Raw genomic sequence first — 9,949 nt, forward strand, 5'->3', positions numbered from 1 at the left:
GATCTGTGACATATAAAGCACTTTCACACTCGTGCTTGCGTTTCGTCGCATTTTCTTTGCTCTCCTGGCAGAGAGCCTGTATCAGAACCATATTCTTCTGACTCTCAGTCTCGGTGCACTTTTATTCTGGGCCATTCCAAAGGAGTTTGACTTATTCTCTGTGATTCCCAGGGTAAGGAGGTGGAAGCTACAGGAAGAAGATTTGGACTCCAAATAGGGATATTTATTTTTGATGGTCAGAGGTATCACAAAATGACTGTCTCAGAATAGGAGTGTGTTTCCTGTCCCTGGCAGTACACACAGAGGCTGCCAGCCACCTGGAGAGGATGTTGTGAAGGGAATGGAGAAGTCAGACTTGGTGGCCTTCCAATTCTGAGAGTCTGAGCCTCTTGTATGAACAGGAAGTGTCTATTTCTGCCAACCCTCCACCCTCATACTCCTCGTTATTTTTCCAGGAAATCCCAGGAGGCCTGAGAGTTTTATTTGCAGATCCAGCCCTCACACTGCAGCCCATTTGACTGAGGAACCAGACTTTTGGGTGATTCAAGAGGCTGGATCCTAGTACTATTTCTGCATCCTACTCTAAGTGATCTGGGGCAAGAAAATTCTGTAGTTTGTGCCTGCCCGGCCTACTCCCTTTCTCCGGTAATGCTTCCTCCATTTCCATTTGGAGACCACTCCTCCCCTACTCTCAGTCCATGTGAGGACTGAGATCGTCCTCACAATCCTGAGATCGTCTTATCTCCATGTTCGGCCCATGACCCACGTCTAACCATGAAGTAGGTGTTCCAGCTCCCCGGCTAAAGTAATTGGTTCAAGAACAGGCATCTGATTCAAGGTGGACCAATCAGAATCCGTCTCAAGACTTTTGCTACATTTGTTGTGAAAGAGATGCTCTTTTCCTGGAGATTGCTAAACTGGTAACACCCCAAGCCTGAGCTCTGCCACGTGGGCAGAACATGCCTTAAAATGAAGTCAACACAGACGAAAGCAAAGCTCAGAAGGGGTGAGAACAAATCCTGATGACATCATTCAAATGCCTGGATCCAACAACAGTACCTGAAGTTAGACCTACAGCTAGAGGTGGTCTGTTAGTTACACTAGCCAACAAATTCAGGTGGTTTTTAAATTTGTGGTTACTGCATGCATGTATGTATGTATTTCTCAGATACATTTGATTTGAATTGCTACCGCCTGTAACCAAGAGTTCCAACAAATACCCATCACAATGTACTGGAGTGGGGACAGAAGACCTCCCTATAGAAGGTAAGTCTTGAGCTGTGCTCTTCTCTGTATGAAGGTATACCTAGTAAAGTCCTTGGTAAACACTGTTAATTGTATAATAAATAGGTCATTCTTCAATTTTTTTTTTACATTTATTTATTTTTGAGAGACAGAGTATGAGTGGAGGAGGGACAGAGAGAGGGAGACACAGAATCCGAAGCAGGCTCCAGGTTCTGAGCTGTCAGCACAGAGCCCTATATAGGGCTCAAACCCGCAAACTGCGAGATCATGACCTGAGTCAAAGTCGGACGCCCAACCAACTGAGCCACCCAGGTGCCCCAATAGATAATATGTCATTCTATACAGAGGACAAATCATTAGGGTCTTAACCAGACCCATCAATGCCTTAACTTAAGGGAAATTTAATCACCTCTTAGACTTTGTATGCATACCTCTAGTCTTTACCACTATTTCCAGGATTGCCCCCTCCCCTTTGTTTAGTGAATGAAATTATCATTCATCCACTAAATATTGAAAGTGCTTACAATGTACCAAGTGTTATAACAAATTGTGTTTGGAATACAAAGTTGTGTAAGATATTAAGAACCTCACAGTAAAACCAGGAGGCAGTATCTGCTGTGAACTTTTGTATAACCAACTCAATGTGCCTGGTGTTTTACTTATTTTTAAAAAAAAATTTTTAATGTTCGTTTATTTTTGAGAGAGAGAGAGAGAGAGAGAGAGAGAGAGAGAGAGAGAGAGAGAATGAGGGGAGGAGGGGCAAAGAGAAAGGGAGACACAGAATCTGAAGCAGGCTCCAGGCTCTGAGCTGTCAGCACAGAGCCTGATGCAGGGGTCGAACATTTAAGTCATGAGATCATGACTTGAGCCAAAGTCAGACACTCAACGGACTAAACCACCCAGGCACTCCTACTGATATTTTTTAAGTCCCAATCCCTTATTAGTTCCCTGTTGCTGTGGTAACAAACTACCACAAATTTAGTGGTTTAAAACACATGATACAGTTCTGGATGGCAGAAATCTGACACGGGCTTCACTGAGCTAAAATCAAGGGGTCAGAAGCGCTGTATTCATTCTAGCAGCTTTAGAAGAGACTCTGTTTCCTTATCTTTTCCAGCTTCTAGAGACTGTCTGTATTTCTTGGCTCATGCCCTCTTCCTCTATCTTCAAAACAAACCCCTTAGCCTCTTTAAATCTCTCTCCAGTGCTCTCTCTGACTCTGAGACTCTTGTCTCCCTCCTATAAGAACACTTACAATTATATTGAGCCCACCCAGATAATCCAGGATAATCTCCCCAGGTCAAAACCCTTAACTTAATCACATCTGCAAAATCCCTTTTGCCATGTCAGGTACCATACTCCCAGGTTCTAGAAATTGGGGGCCCGTTATTCTGCTCACCACAAATATGAAGAAGTGGGTATGATGATGATGATTACAGCCTCCATTTTACACAAAGAAAAACTAAGGCTTAGAGAGAGAGAAAAGCAACCCTCCTGGTAACAAAGAAGAGTGAGAGCATCAATTCAAATTCAGGTGTTCGGATCCACTCTCATTGTTATTCACTATTATTGTCTTTGCAAACCCAACCAATTATGGATTTTCAAGTCACCTAGACCTTTGCAAGTCGCTTAACTATCCTGTGCCTGACTTTTGTCATCTGCAAAACGGAACTAATAATTTTGGGTTTGTGAACATTTGCGGTTATACATGTGGCACCCCTAGCATGGTGTCTGGCACATAGTAGGTGCTCAATTATGTGGCCACCATTCCTAAAAGTGACATTCAAAGTATGGAGGTGGCAAGGGGCCTGGAGACAGAGTCAGTGCCCTTGAAGAGGGGAAGGAAGTCTCATCCAAGGAGGAAGTGCTCAGCTTTGACTCAGAGGAGTTGGGTTTCCAAGCATAGCGGTGGAGCTCAGGGTGAGGTGGGGGCCTTCTGCTGGCTTCTATTTTTTTTAGTTTTTTTAAGTTTTATTTTTATTTATTTTGAGAGAGAGAGAGAGCAAGCACGGGAGGGGCAGAGAGAGAGGGAGACCCAATCCCAAGCAGGCTCTGCATGGTCAGCGCGGAGCCCTATGCGGGGCTCGAACTCAGGAACCGTGAGATCATGACCTGAGCTGAAGTGAAGGGTCAGACACTTAACCGCATGAGCCACCCAGACCCTCCTCTGCTGGATTTGGAACACAGGTGAGGGGACACCTAGCCAGGTTCTGCCATCTGGGAGAGCAGGCCTAGGGCCAGACAAGGCTGGGATGTGGGGCTTTCATTGGGGATTGGTGGTGAAATGAGCAGATAAAAAAATCTACTGTCCTCCCTGACTACTTTCTCAGATCCTTAGCAACTGGCATGTCAACCCGTCCACTCCAAACAAAGTATCAGCCAGGCCCCGCTTTGAGAAAATGCACTTGGGGAGCAACCACGCACCCCAGTCCCCCAGAACTTTGCTGCCAGGCGTGCCCTCCCCTCTGCCCCCTGCTGGGCTGATTTGCTTCAGGGGGCCGCTGACAACAGAAGGACAGCAGGATTTACCACTGCCCTAACTTGTCCATTTGTCTTCTGCTTGGAGGGTCCTGACAGGGGAGTTTCCGGGGACCGCACAGAAGCATACTGGAGTTCTTGACAGAGACACATGGCGGTGATTACACGTGGCGTTAGGCACAGTTGCCACAAGGCACGGCAGCTCCAAGTTCTCTCTTGGGCACAGTCTCAAACTGACTCAACAGCATCCTTTGCCTCCAACTCCTTTTATAAATTATGTGTGACGATGGAGAAGGAAAGTGGGGGGGGGGGGGATAGGTACAGAAGGCCTAGGGCAGAGCTCCTCTGCCCCAGAGGCCCAGATGGGGGTTCCCTATGGTGGCACAATTGAATGGGGCAGCCTAGAATGATCTTCTTCATCACCAGCCTTCTGTCCCAAGACAGGAAAGCATTCATTCCTTTCTTAAACATGAGACTCAAACCAAGATGTCCCTAGGAAAGGGAGCATGGTGATGGAGTTGGAGGAATGACAGCATTTCCTGAGACGTAGGGCAGAGGGCAAAGAAGAAGGAACCACAGAGATTGTCATGGCCATGAACTGCAACTCCTGAGCTAGGGCTGGAGTTCTCTCTCTCTCTGCCAGGTATTTATCTGGCATGTGCTTGCATACCTGCATCGACAGGGGGCTCACGACTTCTTAAGGCAGCTTATTCCATTCTTGGGCAGCTTTGACTCTTAGAAAAGTGCTTCAGATAGAACAGGAATCTGCCTCCAGCAGCTGCTGTGGGTTCAGACTTTCAGTCCACTTTCTCAACGACAGGGTTCCCCCAAGAGCTGCCTCTTATATGAGAATCCTCTGGGGAGCTCATTAAAATGCAGACACCTGGGCCCAAACCCAACCTGGGGACTCAGAAGGCCTGAGGCAGGGGTCTAAGAACCTGCATCGGTAAAGGTACATGGTATGCACCATGAGAGTCGTGGGTCCCTGAAGTGAGTTAGAAGGGCACCCATGAGCAAAGACTGTCCAAGGGGAAAGCCCAAAACCTGGAGGACAGCCTTCTCCAATTTGTCAAACTCTGCCAAAAGGTAGGGCTGCCTGGGGAGAAGCCCCACCAGATAGGGGTGAACTAACCAGGAAATCACAAATAGCAGCTAATACTTAGGAAATACCCACCAGTGCAGGTCCAGCCCAAAGGCTTTGGCATAACCCCTCCGTGTGCAGGCATTACACCGATGTCCCCTTAACAAACAAGGACACTGAGGTTGCGAGAGGTGGCTTGCCTAAGGAAATACGTCTGGGAAGTGTCAATGTGAGCTTTGACCCCACACTCCAGACCACCATCCAGCAGCTTGATGGGAACCCCAGATTCTAAGCCTCCAGATTAGAACTCCCAGATTCTAAGAGGTCCAGGCCTCTTCCTTTATCTCAGTAAGCAGATGAAATTGTGTGATTTAAATGTGGAACCAGGGTGCACCCTTACCTCCTAGGGAGAAAGAGAGTGCTGCTTGCCCTTTTGAGGATTACCAGCCAGTCCTCAGGGAGGCACTGGGGCTTCCAGTTTGTGATTCTGGCCCTGGGGAACAGCACAGCCTCTCAGGGGGCTGCCCTGCTCACCTCGTCACTCTGGCAGGCAGCCCTATGCCAAACATTTGCAGGGCCTGGCCAAGAGTATAGCACATGTCTGAATAGTTAGAAGTTACAAATTGAGGCAACAAACTAAAAAAACAACAAAAAAACACACACACACACAAAAAACATGTCCTGTCTTCCTATCTTGACAAATATTCTTCTATTTTGGCCCAGAAGGTCAAGTTCAAATTTAGAATTTGAGGGAGCTCCTTGCCTCCTTGGCACATGGCGACATGCAGAAAGTTGCCTCGAGTCCCAGCTCCTGGCGTGGCCCCCTTCCCACCCCCTGACTCTGCCTCACACCCTGAAAGCCTCACATGCATGTGTGAATGGCACAGCTTTCACATCCCAGCTCTGTCTGTGTGCAGCAAACAGCTGCGCGTTGGCCCCTCTTGGGCCGGGCAGGGGCATTTGGGGGAGCTCCGTCCTGCCCTGTCTGGTTCAGACATGACCCCTGTCCTGCTTTCTCTGCCCTGTCAGTCATTTGCAGCAGCAGCTAATCGCGGGGACCGAAAAGGGAGAGGGCTCAGGGCACTGCCGCTCCTTGGGCCACCTGCATTAGTATTCCACTCAGCTGCCCAGAGGCCCGCAGTCCCTGCTCTCAGCCTGGCACCAGGCCTGGCAGAGGGGCCTGAGAGGCAGCCTCTCCCACAGCAAATGAAGCATGGGGCAAGGCAATGAAGTCTTGAGCTATTGCTCCGGGCTGCAAATGAGAGAGACAGGGAGGCAGGGAGAGAGGGAATCTTATACTTTAGGCGGGGAAGAAGGTCACCTAGATCATGAGATCATATCTGCTTCACACCTCACCTGAAATCTGCCTACTAAGTCTTATCATCTTTGGATTTTTTAAATAGTATGGTGCATCTCACCTGGGGCTGATATCTGCTGCAATCCTGCATGTCAGTGACTATCAAAGTGCCATCTGGATCAGTTTCACCTGTTGTTAGATGTGCAGATTCTTAGGCCCCAATCCAACCTACTGAACCAGAAACTCTGGAGGGGGACCGAGCACCGAGTGTTCAACAAGCCCTCCTGATGGTTCGGATGCTCACCAAAGTCCAAGAACCACGGATGCAGGCAATACAGTCACTGCTTGTTTCAGAGCAGAGGAGCAATTCCATGAGAGCCTTGTTCATCAGTATGTATTCATTTAACAAATATTTATTGAGAGCTAAACACTGTGTTAGGCATTGTATTCAAGACAGGGTGCCTGCCCTCCAATTGCTTACAGCCAAGCTCAGGAGCAGGCAAGGAAACAGATCACAACACTAGGAGGCCACAAATGCTAACACAGGACAGGTGAGGGGCCCCAGGCAGCGGAGGAGTATCAGGGAAGACTTCCCAGAGGAGGCTCTGCCTGCACAGGAACTGGAGAAGCTGGCATTGTCAGACGCAGAGCAGAACACAGTCAATTGTTCCTGGTGACAGAGATGCTGTCCCGGACCAAACTTCAGCCAGGTTCCCCTGAGCCCTTTTCTCACCTAGGCCTCGATCTTAGTGCCCATCCTGTCTTTGGTCTGCCCAGCCCAGACTTAGCAAAGAGTCCTGCCAGGTCATCCCCTCACCCAGGAGATCTGATCACCCTTGATATCTGAGCAAATTCCTCATCTCTTACCCTGGATGTCTAGCCCTTTGCCTTTAGCAAGAACCCTGTTAGGTCAGCTTAGCAAAATCCCCCTACCCTGGACACTCCCTCTTAGTAATTTTCCATCCACTGATGCCCTCACTGTGCTCGTTGTGTATATCATTGTTGTAGTGGGAGTTGAGCTCTCTCTCCCTTATTGCCAAACTCCTATTAATGGTCCTCAATAACCTTCCTTATCAGTTTAACAAGTGTCAGAATAGATTTTTCTTTAACATTGGGTGAGGGGAGCCATTGTGCACAGACCCAGATGAAGGAGAGAACGTGGACCGGCTCCTTCAGGCCCTTAGGATAGCTCACATTTTAGGGCAGAGTGTGAGTGAGGTGGCTGAGGCTCAACCAAGGAGGTGAGCCTAGAGAAGTGAACAGCGCCTGTGAGGCTCTCCAGGAGTTTGGGGTTTGTCCTGCAGGCAGTGGGATGCAGGGAGATGTTTTATGCAGAAGAGTGAAATTCTAGAGGCTTTCATTGTAGAAAGATCTCTCTGGCAGGCTGCCTCACAGGGAATGGACTGGGGACCCCAAGCTTGGAGCCCTGAGAAACCAGAGAGGAAACTGCTCTCCCCAGGGGGGGAAAGAGGGAGTGGACAGGTCTGGACAAGGGCAGGTGGCTACAGGAAAGGAGACAGCTTTGAGATCCATTTAGAGAGTGGGTCACACATCAGAATCCCCCTGGAGAGAATTTTTAAATGAACACTTCCCTGAGCCCACCTTGGAGCCCCTGAATCAGAAATTCAAGCATCTGTCTGTTTAAAAGGCTGCCCTGGTCAGTCAGCTGAAGCCAGGACTGAGAACTACTGAGTAGGAGGCAAAGAGACCCAGCCTGCTGACAGATTGATGGGGGAGGACAGGAGCGAAGGGAAGAAAAGAATGCGTGTGGGGGGCGTCCCCCAGGAGTCTGTGTGAGTCATCAGAGATGCCAGTCACTGCATTTTCAGAAGGTGAATCATGAGTCTGGACTGGGGCAGTCAGGGTCTGAAAGCTACATCCTCTTCTCTTTAGGTGCCACGATGCTGGGTTTTTCAGGGGGCAAAACCTCACATAAATGAACCACTTGATTAAAGGGATTGAATTCAGACTCATTCATTCACCTCTTCATTCATTCAAGAAATGTTTACAGAGCACCTGTCATGCGCTGGATGCTGTGCTAGGTGCAGGGACACAGTGGTGAGCAAAATCAGAGACGGTCCCAATCTCAAGGGTGAGGCTTTATACAAGTAATGACTCTAATAAATGTAAACTCACCACTGTGCTAAGTGACATCAAAGCAAAATACTTAGAGGATGTGTAACAGCAGATGTGACGCACCCTCGGAGGATCTGGAATCCCTTTCTGAGACAGTGCATCCGACCAGAAGTACAAAGATAAGTAAGAATTAGCTAGGCTGAAAGTGGGGAGGATGCTGCAGGCAGAAGGATGGCATGAACAAAGACCCTATGCAGATGGCCTTCATCTTTATGTAATTGGGTTCTTCACAGGTATGAGGGCCCAGATTCTCCAGGCTATGGGAGAAGCCTCCCCCAGGGAGCTGCCCCCGCCACCCCTTTCAGAAAGCCCGCTGTGGAACTGATGCTGGCAGAATACCCCCCATTTGCCACTATGGGGAGATGGGGTGGGGGGGCCTGAATGGATTTCCCTGGTGGCCTCCTTAAGTTGGCAGGACACGCCCAGGTGTGTGAGCCCAGACAACCTTGCAGCGAGGTCATCTGCTGTCTCTGCTGGGGGAAGTGCTTCCTGACAGCTGCTCTGAAGCGATTCTCCTTCAATTTCCATTTTATAGCTCCTTGTTCCCTCCTCGGTGGGAGGCTGTGTCTCCAAAGAAGTCAGTCTGACATTGCAGGCTGCAATTATCATGCCCTTCTCCTAGCTGAGATTTGTTGGTCATCTCCCACCTTTGATGCTGCTAAGTTTCTCTGCATTTATTTCGTTACCCAGGTATTTATCAAGCACCTGTGGGGTGCCCATTACAGAGCTAAGTGTTATGGTGGATGAAGACGGGTAAGAAGAACATTTGGGATGGCCTTTCTGTCACCCAATTCACAACGAATTAACAAATGTTTGTAGAGTACAAGCAAGGAATTGAGGTTTATGTGTATCATTTAAAGCCTCAAAGGTACCCACATCAGAACTAAATATTGCGGTATATCTACCTAAAATTGGAAGGCAGAAGGCAGGAGGATTAAGTGAGCTAAATCCTCATCAATCATACTAAGAAGTCAATAGATAACGTCCAGAGTTGGTAAATCAAGGAGCACAGGTAATAAGGCTTTGACAGGAACCACCAGAGTATGATGGTTAAGAGTATTTAGGTGTATGGAGTCAGACCTGAGTTGCTTTCTATTTCTATTGCTTACCGGCTATATAGGACCTTGGACAGATCACTTATTTTTTCTATGCCTTAGTTTTCCCATCTGTACAACGGGCATAATAATGGTAGCTACCTCATGGGGTTGTGGTGAGCACTCATGAAAACAATGTACAGAGAAGTTTAGCACAGAACTCAGCACATGACAACTCTGTTTTAGCCAAAGCTGATTGCTCTCTGGGGAACAGGACATGGGGGAGAGCAGTTGTTTTTTATTATAAGTTCTCTGAATTATTTAATTTTGCAACCATATGCATACATTACATTGCTGAAAATAAAAATTTTAAATATATATCTACAAACTGGGTAATCACTATAGAAAACTGGAGGTTGACTGAACTTCTTTGGCTTGACTAACTCTGTTTCTGCCACATTCAAACTCCTCTTTCCTGCCCCATTTTCATCCTCAGTTTCCCCACCCCTCCTTGTTCCCTTTCTTTTTGTTGGTCTTGATTGTCACTCACTCTTAACTGCTCTCTGGAGCCTTGGTGCCTGTATTGGTTTGTTAGGGTTGCCCTAACAAAATACCATGGGTTAGGTAGTTTGAACATATCAAATTATTTTCTCACAGTTGTGGAAGCTGGAAGTCTAA

The 9,949-nt window shown here is 47.9% G+C and overlaps 1 long non-coding RNA gene across 1 annotated transcript; it reads left to right on the forward strand.

The window, feature by feature from the left end:
• Positions 1-532: 532 nt before the first annotated feature.
• On the forward strand, positions 533-7,540 carry LOC109275997 (uncharacterized). Its single transcript, XR_002084475.2, has 3 exons — positions 533-1,083; positions 1,169-1,266; positions 6,208-7,540. It is a non-coding gene; the product is annotated as an uncharacterized LOC109275997 (long non-coding RNA).
• Positions 7,541-9,949: the final 2,409 nt, after the last annotated feature.

The sequence above is a fragment of the Panthera pardus genome, unplaced genomic scaffold (genome assembly GCF_024362965.1).
Source record: "Panthera pardus isolate Hobbes unplaced genomic scaffold, ASM2436296v1 HiC_scaffold_2, whole genome shotgun sequence".
NCBI lineage: Eukaryota > Metazoa > Chordata > Mammalia > Carnivora > Felidae > Panthera > Panthera pardus.